This window comes from Corvus cornix, chromosome 3, assembly GCF_000738735.6.
Source record: "Corvus cornix cornix isolate S_Up_H32 chromosome 3, ASM73873v5, whole genome shotgun sequence".
NCBI lineage: Eukaryota > Metazoa > Chordata > Aves > Passeriformes > Corvidae > Corvus > Corvus cornix.
The window spans coordinates 3,214,182-3,239,164 of record NC_047056.1 but is presented as its reverse complement, the minus strand read 5'-3'; the positions used below and the strand labels follow the sequence as shown (position 1 = coordinate 3,239,164).

The 24,983-nt window shown below is 44.1% G+C and overlaps 1 long non-coding RNA gene across 15 annotated transcripts in view; it reads right to left on the bottom strand.

Moving 5' to 3' along the window:
- Positions 1-24,983, bottom strand: part of LOC104691503 — a 481,199-nt gene that overhangs the window by 44,398 nt on the left and 411,818 nt on the right. For 13 of the 15 annotated variants that reach the window (XR_005603991.1, XR_005603989.1, XR_005603990.1 and 10 more), the window contains one exon: positions 9,653-9,716. The exons of 1 other annotated variant lie outside the window; for it this stretch is intronic. This is a non-coding gene — a long non-coding RNA (uncharacterized LOC104691503). Of the gene's footprint in view, positions 1-1,520; positions 1,604-9,652; positions 9,717-24,983 lie in introns of all 15 variants that reach the window. One more of the 15 variants, XR_005603992.1, reaches the window with a different exon arrangement.

Here is a 24,983-nt window from a genome sequence, read left to right as displayed (position 1 = left end):
AAAGCATAAAACCCTGGGATTTGACACCTCCAGTGAATGTCAGTGATGACAGTTATGGTTGTGAATAAAGTGCAATCACTGAAACTGTTTGCTTATTGCTGTGGTAGAAAGAAATTATCATTTCAGCTTCCTGTCGTGCCTCACAGGACAGCACTGCCCGCTCCACATGAGCCACCCCAACTGGAGCTCCCTGCTTTTCCAGCCTCTTTGTTTCTGTGCGCTTCCTCGCACTTTTGTGATCACAACTACACTGAGTAACTTGCTGAGTGTGCCACAAAAGACCCTTAGGAATGTTCAGATCTACATGGAAGTTGGCAAGGACACTTTTGGCAATGGCAATAAACCATTCTGGGGTAGCAGTAGGAGCTGTATGACATTGACACAGAGCAGAATGGCAGCTGCATACACACGGAGTTCACATGGAACAGAGGCTCCAGCACCTCTCCTCACCTCTTCTCTCAGGCAGCAGCACATGGAATCACAGACACTTCACTCAGGGGACTGTCTGCAACACCAGAGACTGAATCACATTTTACATCTAACCAGGGCTGTATGAGAAACGAGACCTACAGGAAAAACCCAATGCTCTCCCAAGAAACACAGGAGTGATAATATGAGCTGTACCTTGCACCCATCAGGATACCCATCACCCCACAGGAACAGGATTCACTGGCATCAAAGTCATCCTAAATCCTCTATTAGCCAACCCCTAATGCTCTTGGCATCACCTTTCTAAAAGGCTTTAGGAGATCGCTGGGCACCACACAAAGCTCTTGCCCCACACCTTTCACATGAGCCAACAGAGAGTGAACCCTCCTACCCTGTGACAAGGTCAAGACTTGCTCAGGGGAAAGACACAGTGAAGGAAAAAACTGGGACCAATGCTTAAAAACTGTCCTGAGAGCTGAACTGGACCCCTGCCACTGTCTCAGTGCTCCAAAAAGAAACACTCCAGGGATCCAGATGTGTCATTTTCTCCACAACTACCTCACCAGTGTGACACCACTTTAAATATTATTTCAGACACAGAGTTCAGCAGGTAATTTCAGGGCAAGAACTTTGGCGGCAGGTTTTAAAATCCAAATGCACGTCTATAAACCCAACATATTAATAACTTAACAGTTTTCAATAAGACATCAACATTTGCATGCAACTTCCTACTTGTTATGTGCAGTACTACAATTTTTTAATGTTTCTTGGACGCTGGCCAGAGAGTCTGAGTCCCTAGTTAGTTCATCTATTACTTTCTTGCCACAATAGATCTGGGTCTTGGCCAAGTACTGGACTCATACTGCATACAAAAACACAAAATTCTCTCCCTTATCTGTTGATAGTCTTCACTTCCCAGGGAAGGGAGAAAAAAATAGCATAAATTAAGATAAATAAGTAAATACATAAAAATTCAACACTAACTGTAGTAGAATTATTTTTAGCATTTTTAACACTACGTGTAATCAAAAGATTTCCTTATGTATTTATACTGCTTTAGTCTCCCAAGAGTCTAATTCATGACTATTCACCTGAACAGGAGAGGAAGATCTCTTCCTTAAATCCCTCCTGGAGCTCCTCAGGCTTTCCACAAGAGCGAGCAAGGTTACCTGACCTGAAATAAAACAGGGGAGGAAGAGGCTTCAGTACCATCCTTCCTTTTTCAGTGTTTCTCAGCCTATGGACTATGGAAGGGTTTAAAGAGGCCATGAAGGGTTAGAGGCGGCCTCTGTTTTACATCTGACCTTTTTATCCCTTACTCAGAGCCTCTGGTGCCTTCAGAGGAAGACGGATGAACACAGAGGAGATGCCTTTTGAAAGAGGCTTGAAAACATTGTCCAGCGCAGCTCTGGTGGCAGGGCAGTGAATGTTGCCTTTGACTGGGCGTTTAAGGTGGCAAACTCAGATTAACAAAGGGCAAGGAGAAAGGAGCACGTGATGCAACGATCCCGGCTGTGGCTTTCCAGCTGCGTTAATCCCCCAGCAGCCTGAGCTGCCCCTGAAAGGGCTGGGCCTGCCCACCCGGCCCTGGTGGAAAGGTCTTTGCCCACTTGAAGATCTGCATTTGATCAGCGAACGAGCGGGGTACAACTTCACCTGACCACCCTAAAAACACCCCTCAGTGCTGCTGAGCACACGGAATCATCATACTCCTTGGAGTGGGGCAACAGGAAGGGCGTTCCTACCCCTGGTGACCACGGGACCACCACAGAAGCCGAGCCAGGGACATGTGGGGCAAGGCCAGGAGCAGCAGGGAAGGCATCTCACCTTCCCCTGGGTTGCTGCTAAAATCCCATCCCATCCCAGTCCACATGGAGCACTTTGCTGTCAGGGTAACACTGATCCCAGCAGTCTGCTGGGCTGGCTTGGAAAATTTTGCTACTAATACCAAGGTAGCTGACAAGGTACGTGATTCCTGTACCTTCTGCTTGAGCTGTGCAAGTGGTTTTTTCTGTTAATTTGCCCAAATAAAGCATCAGTGCCTTAATTTCCGTTGTTCCAGGAATTAGATCATCTCAAAGAATGAAAGGATGCTGTGTTCAAGAGGGGTAGTGTTTTTATGAAGACACGTAATTAAAGGAAGCCATTAAAGATACTTGTAAAAATGATTCAGATTTTTATATATGATGACTAACTAACTTATTATTGCTCTTCTTGGTCAGAGATTAATGGGAATTTTTTAAAGCATAAAGAATTATTTAACAAGCTGCAGGATATGTATGGGCTTGGAATACACTCTAATAGTGTGAATAAGAAGAAATGTGGCTGTTTATGTCCTTAACTAATGAACCAAAGCTAAATCCAGAGACAGCCAGATGTCAAAAAACCCCAAACCCAAAACAAAAAAAAAACCCCAACCAATACCTAACAAGCAAGTGGATATTTTTTACATGAATCTAAACAAAACTTTAGCCAAAAATCCCTCCCTTTAAGAAAATCAGGTTCCCATGTGCTCTAACTCGAGGTGGTAGAGGAGCACACCAGCGTGGTCTCAGAAATGACTGAGAAGCACCAAAGACTATAAAGAAAGAGTTTAAAATCAGGGGATGCTGAATATTCAACAACTCTTTGTGAAGGGAAGGAGACAGCAAGGCAGAGAGAACAAACCTCTACTTCTTGCAAGAGATTCCCATAAAGAAATTGTCTTTACAGAGCGATGACAACAATGTGCGTGGGCAAAGATTTCTGTGCAAGGAAAACTGACTTCTAAGATCACAAGTAGCAGAGTCACTTGATGGTTCCCTCGATGAGGGCACACATGGACAGCTTTCGTTTTCCCAACTCTACCAGGTTTTAAGTGACCTCAGCGTGCAGTGAATATCACATCCCCTCTGTGCTGAAAAGCCCGTGCCAAGAGGGAATGGAGCATCTCTAGGCTGACACTGGCACTAAGGGAAGGGAGCAGGTAACACTTCAAGAGAGAAGGAAGTGGAAGGCAAACCAGTTTCTCAGGCAGCTGAAAAGAGCGTGTGGTTCTTTTCACAACTGATTTGAGAAGCATTTTCTGCAGTAACTGCTCAGAGCAACAAACTGCAGTGATTCCCGTGCCCAGGTGAAGCAGCAACAGTTCCCTCTCTCTGCCTGAAACAAATAAACACAAACCAGGTCTTTTCCAAAGCAGATCCCAACCAAGCCGGGTAGCAGCAGTGAGCCTTCTGCAGCCTGACACCCAATTATTTTAATACCCACTACATCTTCCCCCTCTCAGGGCTCACTGGGTTTTTTTCCTTCAACTTTCTGAAGGCACACAAAGAATTGAATAACCTTTTCTCTGCATACCTGGCTACAGCCACATCACTGAGGGGGGTCCTTTCGACATTTTAAAGGCCCTGAAGTGTGTGACAACATGGCACTGCAGTCAAGAATCTTGCCAGGGAACAGAATAAGAAGATTTATTTTATTTTTAATATTTGAAAGATTTCAAAAAGCATTCAACTGGATTTCTCACTAAGAGGATGAGTGAAGAGAATCCTTTGTAACTAAGCTGGGAGGCCCAAGTCTTTTATCCATTGTTACACAGTTTTTCCCCAGGGCAGAGTTAGGAAGGCCTGCAAGCCCCAGCAGCTTAACAAGGCAAGTACACTGGGTGGGCTTTTCTGCCATTGCCTAAGCTTCTCCCGAGGAAGGAGCCGCCGCAGCCATGCGGGTCCCGCGCTCATCCCAGGCCCCAACAGGCGTTATTTGGGAAGATCCTGGTGGCAGCAGTGCTCTCCCAGCAGTGACTCTGCCTGGCCTGCCTGCAAAGCACACACACACCCTTCAGTGCCCAGACACCTCAGCCTCCTCAATAAACCAGGAGCAAAACCATTCCACACAAGATTAGTGATGAATTGGCACTTGGATTCATCACTGTGCATTGGACTTTGCCAAGCCACCTCTTCCTGTTGGCTTTTTTAAACCCTCACGCACAACTGGTTGGTCAGAGATACCTTATCTCTTCCAGGATAGGCCGGGTAAGAGGAAGAAACCAGTGTTAACTGTGCTGCTGACACCTTCTTTTCTTCCCTTTTGAACTTCTACCATCTGTATGCAAAAACCCTTCAGCCCTGACGCAAATGAACTGGTGGGTTTTGATCACACGGACCTGGATATTCCCCGAGCTTGGTTTACAGCAGTGATGGACCCCCCCGCCTTTCCCAAGGATGTCTGGGTCTGGATGAAAGTGAGAACCTCCCTGATTCCCAGCAATGTCAGAAGGAGATCAGGGCCTGAAGCAGGACATCCAGGACACATTCTTACCCCCAACCCCACAAACTCTTGTTCGAGGACTTGTCCAGCTTAGTTCACTACAAAGCCATAAATATGCAAGATCTGTCTCCTTCCAGTCCCTGCGTGAGGTACGGGAATGCGGAGCAGCAGAAGGCCAAGGATCACCCCGTCCATTTGTGCCTCAATCAAAGCATCAGAGTTCACCATTCAGAGGTGCTCTCAAAGGTGAAATAAAAGAGCTTTTAAGTAATTAAGCCCCTCTTTTCCTGACTTGCTAGGAAATTTGTGAGACACTAACATGGCAGAAATTTTGAGGGCAAATGTCTTATGTACGAAACCAGAAGCAGAAGAACACGGAGTTTGTAAATAACAATGACAATATTTGCTTCCTTGATCCCACTGAAATTACTGGTCTGTGGTTTAGGTACGTGTCAGTGCCATAAAGCAGGATATTCCTGGGGACTGGGAAGTGGCTGCTCCGTGTGTCAGTGATGGAGTTATGGAGTGGCAGTGGCCATTTCATGGTCAAACTTACAGAAGGGTTTTTACTATATGCTCAACTCTCCCAATTTATACTCCAACAAAAAAGCTGAAGAAATTCCTACATCAGACCAGAAACCACAGTTGAAATTTTTCTACAAAATTTGAAAGGGATCCAGCCAGAGATTTTCCTAAGATGGCGCCCCTGAAAAAGCACAGCTCACAGGCACAGACCATGTCCTCCCCGGTTTTCTCACACAGCGTGAATCTGGATATGAGCAAAGCTGTTTGACAAAATCATTGCCCTTCTCAAGCCTCTTCTCCACTAAAGCCAAGCTCTCCTTCTCCAGCCCCACCATTCCCATGGACATGCTGGAACAGCCCAAGAAAAAACCATCTTACTTATGTGCTATATTTTAATGTTTATGGTATGGCTTTTTGTATAATAGGAATAATCGCTACTGCTTTGTAGTACACTTACAACAAATAGCTTTTGAGATTGCTCAAACACTTTAGCTCTACTTCAGCTCTTAATCAAACTCAGCAGCTGTTTATTGCAATTACACCATAAAGCAACAGACATTATCCCTTAACTAACTGTCTTATTAATATAGGTAGTTACACAGCTATTTCATAGTTAGTCTTAAATAACTGCTTTTAATTATTTTATTAACATAAATAACCATCTCAATAAATTTAAATTAAATGCATATGTGAGAAAACACAATTTAAAGCATTGCACAGAATTGCATCTGTTTACTAATGTTTAAATTGATGTCATTGTGCAATTCAATTAAAGCGCAACTTTCATTTATTTCAATTTTTGATGGCCATGAAACACCTAAGACACCAGAACTTCCTAAACATTGAAATGGGCACTCTCTGCTCTTCCTGTGTTACTGTATTTTCTTGGCAGTATTAGTTTGCTGCCAGGTGAATGAGATTTCTCTCTACCCACAAAATTTACAATTTAATATCCCCATTTAATTTTGTTTTCTTCCCACTCCCACAGCAACAGATGACTGGATTGCATTTTGCCTTTTGATTCAGTTGTGCAACTCTGCTTTCAACGGAGAACAGGATTTTACTTTCCTGTGCAGCGCTGGATCCTCCATGCCTTATGCCATTTGTTCTGCTGGGATCAAGCTCTTTGCCTTCAGCTAAAGGGAAGGCAGACATTGCCTGACCTGGCCTGAAATCCCCTTTTTCTTCCTCAAGGGCGCTGGTTTATTGTTCCAGGGGCTCATCCTACCCAAAAATCCCACACTGCAGAGGAGGCAGCACTTGCACAGCAGCTTTTATCCCCCAGTGCCACTATGGAAGGTGTCTCTGGAAAGGGGCCCCAGCCCAGATTAGTGCATTCCACCCCTTGTTTCCCAGAAGGGTCTGCCCAGCACACTGGCCTATTCAGATTCTCTTTGGGGATGAAACAAAAATCTCCTCTCCTTACTCTGGTTTAGATGCCTCCCCCAAAGGATAAAGAGGAAAACGCTTGCTGGAGAGCAAGGGGAAAAGGAGAGGGACTCCCTTCAGCCCTCAGAGAGAACAGATGATGTTAGGAAGCACTGGGAGAAACTAAAAGTGGCAAATGTAAGGCAAGAAGGGCGGGGGGGGGAAATGAGGCTGGAAAACATAAAGATGCAAAAGGAGGTAAGGAGGTCTCACATACTTTCCTGCTAGGTCAAAACTTTTTAATTTTGTAGTTGGTGCAGGGACCTGCCAGTGAGAACTGCTACCTCTTAAATCACAAAAAACCCCTCAAAAGTAACTGGGATATCTTGAGAAAAAGCATTAAACTCAGGAAAATGTAAAGCAAAATTTCTCTGAGGGTCTCGATTGGGATCTCAGCAGCTTTATAAGCTTCTAAATTGTGGAAATAAAGGCATATTTGGCTCTTGGATGTCAGTCAATGCCAAAGATTTCACAGGAGAGGAATGAAGGGAAGAATTTGGTGCAATAATGGTGACTACGGCTAACTAGCCAAGTCCATCCCATCCTCTGACTGCTCATGAGAGAACACAATCTCCCTAGAGGGAATCATTAAAGAATTCCAGTCCAGGTTCCAATGCATTTCCATGCAGGTACACTCTGTGTCAGGAGGAAGATGCCTCAGTGACACCAAGCCTATGGAAGAGCAGAATGTGGCTGCGACAACAGAGCTGAAAACACTAATTTATTGATTTTAACACTTCTATCCAAATGCACCAGGTAACATGAAGGAATAATTACAGGCTCCACCAGAGAGGGGTTGGGATCTGGCAGACACACCAAGCTCCTCAGGAGACGAGCTCTTAAAACTTTACAGACTCCGCTGGGCAAAGACAGGTGACTCAGTACAAAGGGCTTTTACAGAAAAATGTAGAAACCCCGAATGAAGGCAGACGTGTTTAAACTTCAGGTAACTGAGAGTGATCAGGGGTTGGATAATTGAAGTTCCAATGTATATTTGCCTACACTGTCGCTCACCTTTGAGCCCTACCTAGGCATCTTGACATTTATGTAGTCTGAAATCCTGAAAGCTCTGAGTTTAGACAACTAAATTGTTGCTTGTCAATTTAGTCTTGACTGAAAGACAGGTGTTTTGTTTCAGAGTAACACTCCTTTCAGACTCCTCTATTCCCAAGCTCACATTACTGAGCTAAGGAACTATCAAAAATGAAATAACTTACAAGCAGGCGAAGACATTTACATACCTCGAACAAAGGAATTCTTTGGGCAAAATAGGGATTTTTAATTATTGCTTGTTTTTTGTCATGTGGGATTCTCATCTCTGGCTCTCTGGTGGGAGCTGGAGGAGCTTGGAGGCTTTGAAGGTTCCTATGTTTTTGGTACTGCTATGCAGTTTTACAAGCTGAATGCAAAATGCTGTCTGAACAAAAATCCAGCTGAGAATCTGAACCAGAATTCTCCAAAAATGCAGTTCTAGAAGCAGGCATACATCACACACAGCAGTCCAAGGGGTACCTGTTCGGCTCATCCTAACTTTAACTCAAAGTGGGTCGTTATTACCAGGCCTTCATTATCATCTCTAATACTGCAGGCTTCTTGGCATTGTGGCAGGGCTTGGACCTCAGTCCCTTTATTTATGCCATTACGTGTGCTGAAGGCAACAGAACACAGGCTCAATCACAGTGACCTGCCAATAACCTCAGCTGTGACCTGGAGGGATCCCCAGTTTTGGCATAGGTTAAGGGTCTCATCTCATTTAGAACCTTAAGCTGGATTTGAACTGTAGCCCCAGAAGTAAAAAGCCAGCGTTTTTATCTGGGAAGCCACATGGCTCTGGCTTCCTGATTGGTACTTGTGACATCCCAGTATTGGCAAACCAGGGGCATATTAACCGTGGGCTCTATTTTCTGCCCTTAATTATGGCCAGCTAGTCTGAGTTTTCTTTCCTTTCCTTTTTTTTTTAAAGGATTTGAGTGACAAAGTGACTATGCATATCATTCCACATTTGAACTGTAAGACTTCAGTATTTCTACCTCTAGTGTGTAATTGGATCAGCTGCCAGTTACAGAAAGGAGCTGGGTGAGTATTAAGTGTGTGGAAAATGAAGAAGAGTCCAAGTGTGAAGGGGAGGAATAATTTGACAAAGCCTGCAGTGAGCTGTACGTGGTTTTCTCATTCCAAAATGGAGTAGGTTTTGAAGCGCATGAGGAAAAACTGGCTTTGATTTATTAGCTTTAGTTCACAGAATGCCAGCCACAATCTTGGAGCAACTCAAGACATATGGAAAACCATAGTCCCTGCCCCAAGGAACTCACAATACCCACATTATCATAACGAGGATGGACCAGTGCCAGCCTGAAAAACACTCTGCTTTTATCTGGGTCTTCAACAACCTTGTCAGGCAGGGCACAAAGCTACTGCCAGGGCTGGGGCTTGGTGTGACCATGGTGTGGTGGCCCTCAAACCATCACACCCCGTGCTCTTTTGTAGGTCCCCACTGTAACACTGTCTCACTTGGAGTCTCCCAAAGAAATGAAGATGATGTAAATATGAAACAGTTTAGAACCTACCACAAAAATCCACGATAAATCTTAGCCCCTTAAAAAGGTGATAAATAGGTGAGGACTCTGTGTGGTCAGAAAGTGACAGTGCTTCTGTCAGGACAAGAAAGTTGAGTTCCAACGCTAAGCACAGGTAAGGCAGGATCACACACACAGAAACAGTTCTTTACCCAGCAAGTGTTCAACCATGTATATCCTTAGGAAGTGCAAGCAAATCCCCTCAGATAGGAACTTGGAGTCTGCAGGTTTCTGGTCAAACTCTGCTGGTGGGACAGGAGACCTGGATATCGAGTGGGCAGCCAGAACATCCTTCACTTTGCATTCAAAGATGCAACTCAGGACAAAGATGTAATCATGAGGTGGCCAATTTAGAGGATTAGGAGAGAAGCCTGCAGCCTGAAATCAAGGAAAAGGTCACAACATCCAGAGCAGCCCATGAAAGAAGCAGAAGAAATGGCAATTACCTAGAAATTCCCAGACAGTTTTCCCTCAGCTTTAGAAATGCTCCATAAAATCCAGCATGCTGATCTGTAGGGAGTAAGCAAGAAAAATTCATTAGTGGTGCAAACAAAAATTACAAACATGCCAGGTGACTGCCCAGAAGGTGGAGAGAGCAAAAACCAACTGAGATTTGCTACCTCCCAACTCCAGGAAGCTACACCTGGTGGTTTGCTGCCCATGGGGCCAAACTGATATCCTGGGATTTGGAAATTCCTCTGCTACACCTTTAGTAGCAGCAACTAATTGAGAGGAGCAGTGTCCTAAAGGGCTCTGGGGTTATGGCCACAGAGTCACATCCTTTCTGGTATAAAAGCCCTGCAGACAAGTCTACCAGGCAAAAACACAACAAAAAAAAAATCTCAAAATCATTTCTCTCTGACTCTCCAAGGGGGTTAGGGCATTAAGACAGAATGTCCTACCTCAAAGGAAGTCAAGATTGGATCAGAACATCTCAGAGAGATAGAGAAGGAGAGATGGCAAGAGGCAGCAGTGTAAAGGTTTTATCAGCATGAGCTGGCGATGACCACATTACTCATAGGTCACTGTGCTTTCCAGCTGACTAGCAACAGATGAAATAAGGAAAACAACGGCCTCCAGATTTCCAGGTAGCAGCTGCAGCCAAGGCTGCCTTTTCAGCTGCCCTTTTAGTGTGGAATATGCAGGCACTGCTCAGAAACCGCCTGACTTCCCATGCAAAAGGGAACTGTGAGGGCTCACTGTCAAGGAGAACACCAAGGTAATATCTGGGTTGTCAGAGGGAGGAAAACGTCAATGCAAGGCACCTGGTTTTCCCTACAGCTTGCATACTTCCAGTATTTCCTACTACTGAACTGGAAGTACATCAGAGATCCTTGTGGATCTCCAGGAGGAAGCCCCAGGAATGGGTGCCTTTATTATCCTGATGTCAATCCACAACTGTTACACCAGAACACAGGCGCAGTTCTTCATGTCCCACAGCAGCAGCCGTAACACAGATTTTGTTACCCAACAAAGATGTTAAATACCCTTTATTTATACCAAAGTGACGCCATTCTGCCAGGCTGTGCACAGAGACTTTGTCACAGACCGCTCACGCTCCTGGAAGGTGCCATCTGATCAGATACACACCCCGAGATCCCGACAGCTGAGGGGAAAATTACACTGCCATTCCTGACACTTCCCAAATAAGCAAGAGCTTATAACGATAAGGATTTGTGGGATCCCTCTCCTGCCGGGATGGATGCACATGGGGTAATGCCCTCCTGCTCTGCGCTGAATTCTGTCACCCTGCACTGCGTTGTTTCCTGTGCTCAGAGATCTCCTACTTGTGTTTGAACTCTCTGAATACTCTCTTCAGCTCCACACAAGGAGCCAGAGGCCTTGGTAACCTTCTACCCCAGCAGTTCTTTTCCTGCAGTCAGGAAATTAGCTCTTTTTTTTTGTTTTCCTTTTTTTTTTTCCATTGCAAAGAAATAGGGGAATTCCCCCTTCCTGTGCCTGGTTTCACGCAGGGCTCTGATGGCAGTGGTTGGTGACAGCAGCAGGAAAACCCAAGCCACGCCACTCACAAACAACAGTGTCACACTTTGTGTAGGGTTTTATGTCAATATTTTGATAATTTCAGCTATTTCACATTCTTACTGGCATTGAGATATCTAGAAAACAATGTATGCTTCAAATAATTCCGACAGCATCACCATAGGCCTGTGTGAACACTTCTTCCCACAAAAAAGTCAAATCAGATAAAGCTCTGAGACATGATTTTCAGCTGATATAAACCCACGAAGATAATGTGGTAGGACAGAGTGAAAACTGGCAGGACAGTTTTCACTCTGAAATATCCTGGGCCCTCTGTCTCCTCCATGTGAGCAGGGGGAACAGGTACCAGCAGGGAAAGGTTTCATGTCTCTGCCTCCCTGGTGTGAGTTCGCACCAGGAGCTGCCTTTTGCCCTGCCAGGTTTTCTTCTTCCTTCATTCAAGAAATTGTCTCTCTCTCTTTTTTTTTTTTTTTTTTTTTAATGAAATCAAAAAGAGAATCCCCCTTTCTGCTGTCCAGCTTTGAAGAGAAGCCTGATTTGTGTTTTCAGCTAAAAATCCCTCAAAAGTCATGAGAGGATGCAGTGGGAACGGATTAGAGAGGACAGTAAGTGGCACCTCTACTACGTTTTACCAGGATACAGGAAGAAGATAAATATGAGACAGACAAACAAGAAAGTTTAGGAAAGAAGGGAGAAAATACACGGAAGATGTAGCAATAAAGGAACCCCATCAGTAGCAACAACTCGAGGCGAAAAGAGGACTGATGTGTAAGCTGGGCTAGCATGAGTGAGGAAGGGTAAAACAAACCTTTGCAAAGCATGAAAAAAGAAAACCAAATTGCATTTAAAAAAAACTAGTGAGAGGGGAAAAAAAAAAAAAAAGCCAGAGGACAAATAAAACAGAGAGGGAGGATTTCTAAGAGCACAAAAGCAGAGGTCAGTGGTCCATGGTAATTTTCTAAGAAATAGGGACGCAGAAGTGAAGGAAAATACCTAAATGTAAAAGACTCCTTATAAACAAAGGGCACATTGACTGCTAGCCCATGATTTTTTTGAAGGTTTGCTATCAGCATATCTCCAGTGATAAATGCCTCCACATGATGCCAGCTCTCTGCAGGCACAACTACAGCAAATCAGTTCTGCCAGGCAGCAGATCAAGTGACAAGGAATCACTTCCCCCCATTTCATGTGGCACAGCCCTGGTCCATGCACATCCTCTCCAGGATAAACCCTCGGGAGAGGGGCATGCCAGGGCAGCAGGGCAGGGGTGTCCAGCAGCACATAGAGGGAGAACACAAATGGGTAACTAAATTGGCAGCCCAGAGCTTCATTCAAACAATGATTACACAGGTCCATCTCTGACCAAGGCTCCTCATTGCACATCCTGCTCCAATTGCTCCTTTTTCTCACTTGGGAACTTCTAGAAAAAATACTTCTAGATTGTTCTTGCCACACCCACCAAAACTGAAAATTGCCAAGAGCATCCTCTGAACAGCAACGGCACCCACAAAAACACTGGAATGACAGGAACCTGTTCAGGAGCTGCTTGGTGACTGCTGGGCCTGGGCTGGTGCCCTGTCAGGACAGTAACCCCGTGTCATTCATTAGACCCCCTAAGCTCAAGTTAATGTCCCAAACCGCCTTCTGAGTGCTCTGGAGCACAGCTCCAAGCTCAGCTGTCCATGGAGAGAGGAGCACCTGAGCCACCCCACCAACCTGAAGAGCCATGATAGGGATGTGCAGGCCCAGTGCAGGGCAGGGATGGGGCTCCATGGAAGAATGGTGGATGGAAGGGCCTTGTTTTAACAGTAAAGATGATGGGCGACCCTCAGAATTTATGCAGACACTTGATGGAGTTAAAAGCTGTGCCCACTGACATGTTTCCAAGCAACCCCCAGACATTATCCTGCACGTGGGCAAACACTGTTCTCCCTCCTATGCCATCAGTAGGGTTCTATGACTAACACCAGTAATTTCAAAGGCAATATTCTGCCTATTGATCAGAACCCCATTCTGGGAGGGAGGGATTCAGACTGACACTGAAAGCTGAATTTGCAGATTGTATGTGTACATTCACTTGCAACAAAAGAGCCACAGATAGTCCTCTCTTTATCAGTGAAATCCAGTTAGATTCTGTGGTATCGCCAAAAGACAACAGTCTGGCCCCAAATCCTCAATTTCCACAAACTCCCACATCGTGCTGCCACAAAGAGGAGGCTGAGCAGATCGTGCCCAGATCCTGCAGTCTTTACTCAGACCTCAACTATCATGGAAGTATTGCCTTAACTCACCACAGCCTCTTCACTACAAGTACTTCTGTCCATACCATCTTTGCCAAAATAAACACTGCTTTGGTTTGGGGGGTTTGGTTTGTTTGTTTTGTGGCTGGGGTGGGGAAAAAAAAAGATGCAAGTTAATTTTTTTAATAGCAAAAAATGTGGATAGAAATCCACATCTTTTTTTTTTTTTTTTTTTTTTTCTGGAACAGGCAGCTAAGAAACACAGAACAGCCTTTTTTTGTCCCCCCACACCCTTGCTCTGTACACCAACCTTGCTTTAAGATTAACTGTCAGACTGTGCTACCCTTGAGGCCAGACATTCTTTGGATTTGGTTATTATATCAAGGTGCATTTGTGCTTCTAAATGGGCAGCTGTACTGTAAATGGAGCACAAAAGAGCAAAATTCAGCCTGCTCCAGCGTGGGTCCGAAGCCCGGCGTGTCTGTGATACTGTAGCCTTTTGTTTCAAACGCAGATAGATAAACTACAGCCTTTTTTCCACGACGGTTATAATGCAGAATATGAAAAACTCTTGGGATGGTTTAAGCTGCAGGGTATTCTCCCAGAGTTCTGTCCAAAAATAATCTAGTAAAAATGTGGACAGAGAACCATCGACCTCTGCTTTCCCCCGAACATATGCAGCTCTGATCAGTCTGGTATTTCAAGAAAAACAAGGTCCTGAACCCTAATCCTCAGACACATAACAAAGCGCACTTCACAGCTGTGATGCACAGCTACTATCAGCTCCGAGGCCTGAGTGGGTCCCAAGACAATGCCTCCTTTATCACCCAGAGGACAAATATCTAGACAGCAATATTTTCTGCTTGAATGCTTCAAGCATCTCTCGCAACTCCTGACTGAAAGAGAAAACTGAGCTGAGAGTGTTTGCTGAGTGATTATTTTAATTTACTACTTGATGTAAATCTAAATGAACTGACATCCAGCTTGAGATGGACAGAAAACAATCATTGTGAAAAAAGAAAGAAGGCTAATATTACAATATCATTTGAGTAGCACAGGTTTAGGCAACTTTAGCAGCGGCAATGTAATAGATAGTGAGGCACGGTTTGCATTTCCTTTTCTCCACTCAATTACCATAATAAGTTCTGTAATTTTAGGGCTGTTTATTTATCAGGCATCGATAACAAAGACGCTCAGGACATGGTGTCTGAATACAATAGTCCAAAGCAGCCCAGTGATGGCCCCTGCATGCAGAGGGATTGCTGATTCCCACACACCTGATTATCCCTGTGTACCCGTGTTCAGAACCAGCCATATCCCCCTTTTTGCTAACTGCCAAAATGGCACACGCTCAGCACCCGACTTGAGGCAGAGCGAGGGGAAGGGGCAGGAAAGGAAGGCAACTTCCTGGTGAAGTTCTCCAGTGCTTTAAAAACCTGTCAAGTCACTCTGCTGAGCTTTCTCATATGAACAATAGATTTGGGACCTGGCCTGCCCGCACCAGGGAGTCTGTCACTGCTGCTCTCTGATCCGGGCTTCCAGCGTTTGATGGCTGCGCGGTGTCACGGAACAGCTGGAGGAGAGGCGCCCTGGCTGCACCGGAGACAGAGGGGGAAAAAGCAACAAACAAAAAGCAAAAGCAGAGGTTTCTTTGTGAGGCAGACACGCAGTTCCGGGCTCTGCCGGAGCCAGATGTGTCACCTGCGGCGTGGCCTGTGGTGCCCTGCGCTGAGAGGAACAGGCACTGCTGTCCCAGACCCCTTGTGCCCAAGGCAGCAGGGAGAAGATGCAACACAACCCCGGGGCAGATCCAGCAACAGCTCCTTCCCACTGGGCTCACCATCTCCTGCAGCTCCTCACGGCATTTTTCCAGTGGAGACCACCTCCACGGGCCCCTCCAGTGGCACCACCAGTGTGGATCAGAGTGTGGGAGACACCACAAGCCCATTGCTCTGTGCCTCTCTCAGCACATCAAAGCCAGTGGTGCACCCCCAAGGCTGACTGAATGCACCCAGGACAACGTTTCATTACACCCTGAGACGCTCGTGTCAGTTTTTGGGGGATTGGTGGCTGGAAAGACTGATCTACATGCCTAATTTCTTGCACATTGCCTTAGAAGTATGAACCTAATTTGAAACAAAACTCACAGAGTAATATCCATTTCGTATATACCAAAGATTGATGGAAAATCCCATGACTGAATAAGAATAAAAGGAGTTGAGTGAAAATGGAACTCAATGGATTTCTGAGAACGCCACTCAACAGCCTGGAGGTTTTGGAAGAATACCAGGCCTTCCTATTCAATGGCTTGAACCACTACCTTAAAAAAATCTCTGCAGTTCCTTCTTAAATTCTACAGGAGGCTCAAAAGCACGTCGGGAATATTTTTACTCCGTACCATAAGATGTTTTTCATCAGAGTAACATGCCTCTTAACCCATAGCCATATATTCAATTAAATTGCATGGGCATATGTGTGTTTATTTACATAATGTGTAAATGTATAGCTGGGTATATATAAACAAAAGGCTTTGCTAACAGGGAGGAACACACATGGCGGTGTAATTTGTGTATACGCACACTGTGTGACTGCAGCCGCTCACGTCAACACCATCCATCACCTGTATTCACCAAAACCCTGGCAGCTCTGCTCCACACGCTGCCTACAAGTCCACCACCATGATAATCTCCTTCCTCAATTAATTAAGGACAATTTAAATATTTTAAGTGAATTACATTAACATGACAAACAGTAAAATTTAAATTGTGGAGCTGCGAGGAGGAGAAAACCTGTGACAAAGTCCCTCTTTCAACACAGTTGCAGAGAAGGATCTTACACATTGACAGTGCACATTATGCACAGCCTAACTGTGGACATTTTCTGTCAAGCACTTAAACAGAAAGACACAACAACGGCTCCAGTGTGAAAAAAGAATTATCTGCGGGGGACTGGTCCTCACTAAGGGCAAGCTTGACAAGTCCAAGCAGGCACCTGGAGCAGCACTTAAAATAACCCTGCCACACCAGAGAGGTTCTTCACGAAGCCCTATCTAAATGACTGTGGGTTTGCAAAGAACCTCCATTAACTGCCCGTATGGAAAAACACTGTTAGTCCATTGAAAAGAGTAGTTTTTAACTGCCCCTGTCAAATATTGCTTCAGTAACAGGGCTACAAATACACAGCATGAAACGTCACAGATGGAAATTAATTTTTTTTGTTAGTTCTGCGGGGCTTCTTACAATGGATCTGAAATTTTACATTCAGGACTCAGCAGTGAAATAACGTTTTCCCTTCTAGGGACAAAATTCTGCAAGCAAAGTTTTTGAGAAATCCAGCTTGTATTTATATCCTCCCCGTGCAGCCACTACGGATCTCGCACTCCTTCCACTGATGAAGTGACTGATTAACACATCCCGTTCCTGGGATTTGCAAATTAAAGGCTGGATCCTACCACACATCCGTGAGTCAGCCTTAATCACATGAGCAGCCTGCAGCAGGAGCAGGGATCAGGCCCTTCCAAAAGGAGCAGAGTTTCATTAGCCCCTTCGTGTGACTCAATAAATATGCATGTGCTAATGGAGAGCGATGATGCAGGTACATCCAAACTCAGGTTACTCGGGCCAGGGATCTGGGACTTCCAGGAATAAAAGCAGGTTATGGCAAGAGCCAAGACCTGTCCACAGAAGGACCTGAAAGTCCTCAGAGCTCCTGCGGCTCTTTGACCACCAACCTCAACCATGCTCACCACGTGCTGTCACGTTGCAGAAATTATGGTGATGTCACAAAGCATGAGCTGAAATTCCCTGAAAACCCAAATTATGGCTGAAATCCCCAAGGCAGTTTTCCTGCCAGTGAGGACCAAGCATCCCACCCCTGAGAGACGAGGGATTGCTTACCCAGGAAAAAAAATCCAGGGTGCCAACATTTCAGTGTGAAGACCACACTGCATTTCCTGTTGGCAATTCTTAGCTGTAATTATGAAAACTATTGCAATTAGGTTATTCTAATTATGAAAATCTATTTCCTTTTAAAGCTTTCAGAGCAACCTTTTTTTTTTAATGAAAAAGAACACATAAAAACACTGAAATCCTTTGAATTCCTTCTCGTGCCACAGAATCTGAGCACAATTTATCTAGATAAGTTTTAATTATAGCCTTTCCAGAAAGATAGTAGTCTGTATAAATAAAAAGAAATATAATTGATAAATGTAGTCAGATGGTACCAGGTTGTTTAAATAGACCATTAAGCTCAAAATGTCTAAAGTTAAATTAGATTGTATTCTCTTTCACCTAGGGCTTTTGTAAGGCACAACTGGCATGTATAGTCTTGTCCACATTAATTTTTACTGCCACGGTCAAAAAGCAGCATAAGTCTGCAGCTTGTGTAGAATTTTCTGTCTTTATTTGACGTGATCACTGTGGATGAATTAGCTCCCTTGGTGCAGAGTGTGAGAGAAGGTTAGTTGAGGGAAATAAGGAATTTTCAGAGGAAAGAAAAAGTTTCAGGGAAACATATGGTTTAAATGCTCTAGCCTATTTCAGATCAAGCTGAGAGAGTTGAGATCTGTTGGTTCAGAGATCCAGTTCACTGCACATTCCTACTGTGCCTGCCTACTAATTGCATCCCATGTTTGTCAATCAAATATTTGCAATTAACAAAAATATTCCCTTAAGAGACATATAACAGAGGCTGCTAAGGATCCATTGCTTTGCTATTAGACTCAGCTCCAAAAAAAGAAAAAAAAAGTCTTTAAAAATATTCTGCTGATCATGACACTGCCAGACACTTCCAGTCAAAACATTAACAAGCAGAATAGGTGGCATGGGGGCTTTTCAAAGAGATTTTTTTCAAAGAAGAAAAACTTTGATCTTAGTGTTTCTGACCCATCCTCCACCTCTGATTCTTCAATCTACAAGTACATATAGTGGTTTAATTTCACTCTGTGCATAACTTGCCTAAGGAGAAACGTTGATCTAGATTTTTTTTTTATTTAACTCCAATTTAACTGATGCTCTAAAGCTGCCCTATCACTGCATAATGCACACTCACACGAGGTTTCTAAGCAGAAACTGAAGAAAGCAGACTAGAATAATAAGGAATGCACAAGGTTCAGAGGAAACATTAATTTGTAAATAGGTAGAAACGCCAGTAATTTGTTGGGAATTGAAGACCTTCTGTATGAAACAGTGAAGCTTAGCAGCTGTGCACTGCTGTTTTATAAATCAATATTACATCTGAAGGTGGTGTTTGAATGCTTGTATCATTGTGGTTTGAGTCAAACAAAGTTCTGTGATAAGAAATGATCAAACAAAACAAACAAAATCCCTTCCCCTGTCTCGCCGGATAAATTCCAAACATAATTCCACAAGAGAGATACAACATTGAAATCATCCACTTTTTTATAATTGCATAAACCCCTCAGTCACAGAAAGATGATTGGATTGGTGATGGACTATTGTATTCTCAAAGACACGGCTCATGCCAACGGAGAGCTCCTGCAGAACGATAACAGCGCCAGCATTTTCCATGTGACCTGTGGTGGGCTTCAAACCCCATCCCAGCCAAAATGCCGCGCTCCGGAGCGAGCATGACTGGGACCGGGGGACTCCAGCCTTCCCTTCCACCTCCACAACTAATTCCTTCAGTGCCTCTGAAGGTTGCCTTCAGCAACCTCTTATCCTCACTGCTGCACTTGCTCCTGCTAAATACAGAGGATAATGCACAGCCAGCGAGCGAGAGGAGCTCATGCTTTGGCCAAGCCTATACAAGGAAAAATGTGCCAGCACAGCCCGGCAGGTACAGCTTGATGTGCAGATTTGCCTCATGTCAACACAGCCTGCACCTGCAGACAGAACCTTTTTCCTGCCACTTTCCAATTCTCCCACTCAAAATGAAGCAGAATCCCAGCAATGTTAATGATTTTCCCAATCACAAGCAATCTAAAATGCTGCGTGCCCCATGAGTGACATTGCTTCCTTTCCTCAAAGGCTGTAAATAATCATGAAATGTTCTGATGACACAAAGGAGCTGCCTTCCCTTGCTTTTTTCTTAATCTTTATAAACCATTTCCTTAATTTAGGCTGTGGCTTACAAAAAACCTCAGCATCACAAAGCTACCTATGTCTTTGGGGCTATAATACTTGCAGAGAACGGGCAAAGAGACAGCATTTCTCATAACCCACCAAGCCCAGTTTCGGGAGCCTCAGGAAAGAGAGGGAGTTGGGAGAGCGGTGTCTGCAAAGCAATATCCTGGGAGACATCTGCTGGCCACGCCGAGCTCTGATCCCCCACTGCAGAGCACTGAGATTGGGGCTCAGGACTCTGTGAGTCAAGGGGCAACTTGGTGGTCACACAAATCATAACTCCACAGGAAACAAGGATCAACCAACAGCCCTGCCTCTGGGCTCCATAAAGGATTTAGCAACATCCTTATTGTCTGACTGATTGTGAAAGGAAGCAAATCCATCCCTGCGACTGCAGGGAAGCGGAGAGGCAGGACAGCTGAGCAGCATCCCCCTCCAAGCCCGTGGGCACCACTCCAGCCCAGTGACCAGGGACAGCCTTCCCTGCCACTGCTGGATAAACACACTCCAAAGCCTGGCACTGGCATCCCCCAGCTGCCTCTGTGCCCCTCGAGTGGCTCCACGGCAGATAAAGCGGGACACAAAGCTGGGCAGCACAGGAAGCAACAGGGACAAAGCAGAGCCTGGCCAGCCTTCACATAGCTGGTGATGGGGGGATTTTTAATCACAGGCTTGCATCGAAAAGCCCCATTTGTAAACACCCAGCTATCATTTTGCAGGGGGTTGTCAGATTACAGAATCTTATCATCAAGTTTGAGGTGGGAAAAGAAGAGGAGGAGATGGAGGAGGAGGGTATTTTTGTTCCTGTCCTTCATTTCCTGATAAGGAGACACTTTTGATCCAAAAGATTTTTTTTTTCTTTCTTCCTTTTTTTTTTTTGTTTGTTTTTGTTTAGGTGGGGTTTTTTTTTTTGTTTTGTTTTTAATCTGGTAGCATAAATTTGTTTCACAAGATGCAGGTGTTTGAAAAATATAAGAAGTTCTCTGGTTTTGCATTCCTGGGCTCATTGATGAGAAGGCTTACGCGTGATGACATGGTGAGCTGAAGCAATGATTAAAAGGCTATTGCATATGCTCTTCCCAGCTGAGTAGTTGTTCTTGTTGTTGTTTTTAGAGCACAGAGAAAGTGTCTGCACCAGCTGCTAATAAGCTCTTATGCGACTCTAACATCATGATCTGATCACCCCAGAAGTGCAGAGTGGGAGCTGAAGAACCTGGTCTCAGCAATTTGACAAAAACATCCCTGACATATTTCAGCTACTGCAGAAAGTTTGTGACACGGAAAGGAAATTAAAATGTGTGTGGAAGGTTGAACAGGAACGTGGGGCTTGTGTTTGTGCGCACATGAGATTTAAAGCCACGGGCAGAGCAGGGCCATGTGTGTTTTCAAAGGCACAAGTGGGAATTGGACACTCAACTTCCTTCGACTTCCAGTGAAAGAACTACCCCCCGTGCCTTTGAAATTCTCCCCCTTTATTTACTGTACCTTGGTAAAACCAGGGCTGAAAACCTGGTTTAAAAGGGACTGGAGATAGACTGCTGCTGCTTTGGGGATTCTAATTGAGAGGCACAAGACAAAACCACCCCAAGATCCATTTCATAATGTCCCAAAAATCAGCTTTTAACACCAAGTGCTCAGAACTTCAAGTTCAGGGTGCTCTACAAGTACCACTTGACCTGTCAGGGGGCCAGTTCAGGGATTTCCACTGGAGGGCAGAACTAACTGTTACCCCTTGCTGGGCAGGAAGAGCAGGGTAGTTACACCTAAAGGTCTAACCTGTGGAATTCTCCCAGATAAACCCAACCTGTGCTGTGTCAGAGGAGGAGAGAGGTCTGTGCACTGAAGGCAGGAGTGTTCTAAGGTGCTTCTTGGCTCTGATTTTGGTGAAGGTGGTGGGAGCTGCTCAGTTCGTGTGCTCACAGTGTCGAGCTGTCTCTGCAGGACGGCTGTGAGCAAACAGTCTGAGGATGTTTTAGCAGTGCATAGAGCTGAATATATTTTCCATAAATAGGAGTTTATTCTTTGGCAGACAAGCCAGCATTAGAGCTGCAAAAACACATGGAATATAGTAAGTGCCGGGGAAAAGAAAACCAAGCAGAGAGACAATCTGTGAAGCAGAAGAAATAAATAGAGACTGAACAAAAAGAAAAATAGAAGAATGAGGGGAAAAACTAAGAAGCCATGGTGAAAAGGAAAGAGGAAGAGGAAAAATGAGAAGTCAGGAAAACGTGGGATTCCTCACTTGTGGGAATGGCACAAATCCATCAGTGATGCTTTGCAGGCCACACGTAGCTCTGGACACCCCAATTGCTTCTTTACCCAGCTCCTTAAAAAGCAGCTGATTCCCAAGGCAACAGGACCAAGTACATTAAATTTTATTAATCCTTATCCATAATAACTAAAACTGACCTATTAAAATACGTACCACTGGGGGTATCTTTTCTTCTTTTTTTTCAATGAAATAGAAACAAAAAAAAAAGGCAAACCAAAAGTTTTAAGAGCACAGCCAAGTTGTGAGGAGCAGCATCCATTAAGTGCAAATGTCCACCTGTGCATAATCAAGAAAGAAACTTGACCATTACTATGTGTGGACATCAATTGTCCCTACCCATTCAAACAGATATAACAATAAATTAAAAAAAGAAAAGAAACTAAAAAGAAAGAAAAGAAAAAGAAAGAAATAGGCCACTTAATTCATATTTTTTCCTGGTGTTTTCTCTGATTTCCAAAATTCTGTTTAAATGAGCAGAGATGACAATGGCAATTTCTGCTTGAAAACAAAAATCTGAACTCAACAACCAAAGGCCAGCAAAAAAACCATTCTTTTCCTAGGCAGAGCTGAACTCAGCATTAATTAATTTAGGACACAACTTTCTGGAGCTCAGTTATTCCCTTGGGCAACAACTTTACCTCACATTAATTTACAGTTCAATGGCAATTTTATGGATACTTGAACTTTTATTACTGTCTAACCTATACAACCAGAGTTGAACAGATTTTGCTAGTAGGATAAATGATCGCTTGGTTGTAAAATGAGTTATTGGAATTGCCTTTTCCATACATTACAGACAGTCTGAGATGGCTTTCTCTGTCCAAGACCCTTAGACCAGGAAGGGGACACTGCCACCAACACCAGCAGCACAAAGTTCCTGGCTCCCTGTGACCCAGAGTCCGAGTGCCCAAACCCAATACGCCCTCTCTCCAGAACTATATAAAAAATTAAATAAAAGACTGAAGAAGCCCCTGTGTTATAAACCAGGCCACTTTGGGTACCAGGTGGCCCCTGACCCACACCTGAGGGCACTGGTCTGTGCTGGGATGCTGCAGATGAAGAGCTAGGGTAGAAAAGCCTCTCCCAGAGCTCCTGTGACTGCTAAAAACAATTACTATGGGCAAAATTATCAGTAGCCTATTATTCTTAGCTCAGAGTATTTATCCTACGATATTGATTTTATTACAGAAAACTCCTTATAGTATGTAATAGATACTATAAAAACTGCTTTGCACTGCTGGCTTAAAAACAGCTCTATAATATTTAAAATAAATGCGTGGCAAGTTATTTTAGGATTATGGAAAGGGCAAAATCCAGTACAGTGATAAACACCACTTTTCAAGAAAGAAAACAGAACAAAATATTAATATCACCTTAGTCAATATTTCAGTTTTAGATAAAATTCACCTTGAAATCTAGCCATCAATTTCTTATAACACTAGAATTGATTTAAAAAAAAAAATCTAGTAGTAACTTCATTTAATCCAGTCTAAGTCTGTTGCACTTCAGAAAATGTAGCTGAATGGAAAAAGTTTTTTGTTTTTTTTTTCCCCTTCCCCCCAGCTTTAAATCCCATTTAGTGAGTACCTAAAATAACGCAATCTGCACCTCGAATTAAAGAACCTGTGGTGCACATAAACTCCTTGTGGGATCCTCTGAAGGCTCCAAACATCCCCTTGGTGCAGCATCACTGCTGGATGAAAGGGCCCGAGATTTTCAGCTCCAAGCTCCTTTGAAGAACTTGGAGAGATCCAGATGCAACAGTGAAAAGTGGGAAGGAGTTTGCACTTGAGGAGAATGGCTTTAGGAAACCCTTCAAGAATTTAAGAATTAGAGCTATTAAATGCATGATCTATGACTTTTAAAGCTCTGACCTGCCTAATCTTTCTTGCATCCCTCTCCCCCAAAGGCATTAATAGAGCCCAAATTAAGCCATGCCAAATCCTCATTTTCCATCCGAGTTTGATGTTTCAAAGGCTCTGCTGTTCTACCTTTGTTTTGACATACAAAAATGTCACCTCTGCTTGGAAATGTGTGTATTTGGCAAGAAAAGAGGAAATAATTCTTCCCCTGCATTGTAAGCTGTTACAGTCTGTCAGCAATCAACAGGGGCAGATGTTAAACTCACCATCCTCTCTTAGAAACTGGTCTTTAATTGATCAAACTCCTTTCTCTCCCTAAGGTAAGTCTAAACCAGGAGGTCCAGCATATCCATTAGCCACTCTCTCCAGAGGTGTGGTGATAAAAACTACTCCAGACTTAGATGCACCCAAAAACCATAAAAATTAGTCTAACTCTAATCTAGGCTTCACCTGAGCTGTGCAGACACATCAGCACATCAGCAAAGGCACCCTGGGCTTTCTCTGACTTGGAAACTAAGTGGAACTAAGTTCCACTTTTGCTTCCTTTCAGACCCAAAGAATGACTTATGTTTCCAAAAGCTCTTCTTTCCCCTTCCATAATTGTTACTGGTTTCCCAAAATGTTTTATTTCCCTTCACAGCATGATTATAGTCAAGGAGTAGAAAGGCCAGAGCAGCATTTTACTAATCCAAATAAGATTATTAGAGAAGCACCTTAACATTTTACAAGTCCAATTTTTTTTTACCTTTCACACACAGGTGGTGCCACTTCCCCACCATCACTTTTAACTATTTCAGTGGAAAGAAAAGACCATGAAATGGAGATGACAGGAGTTATTTCCACCTGTGCCACCTTTGGACAGGAACCATTCAGCAGCAGGCAATGGACTCCAGAAGCTGGTCCTTCCAAAGGCCTTCCAGCTGCAGCTGGACACCTCCACCCTTTATTCCCTCCCTTCCAAGCATGTTGTCTTCTCCACCCACCACATCAGGTCCAGGGCCAACTCTAAACCCCCCCGAGTGCAGAGGAGCTGCACTGGGGAGTGCCCAACTGCCTCTGCCCAGCCCGTAAATCAGCAGTGCCCATTTCTCCTCTCCCCACTAATTTATTCACTAGAGGAAGGCATTTCATACACTGAGTTTTAGCATCTGTTATTTGATGGTAATCGATTAATTTTTAACTATCTTTCAGCCCTTTGATGTTCTATAAATAGCCTAAGCTAACAGAGACTTCTTTATACTCAGAATGCAGATCCACTGTGAGGTTATTTGAAAGAAAAAAAGGAGTCTGGTGTAGTATGTTTGTTCAATGTGTTATTA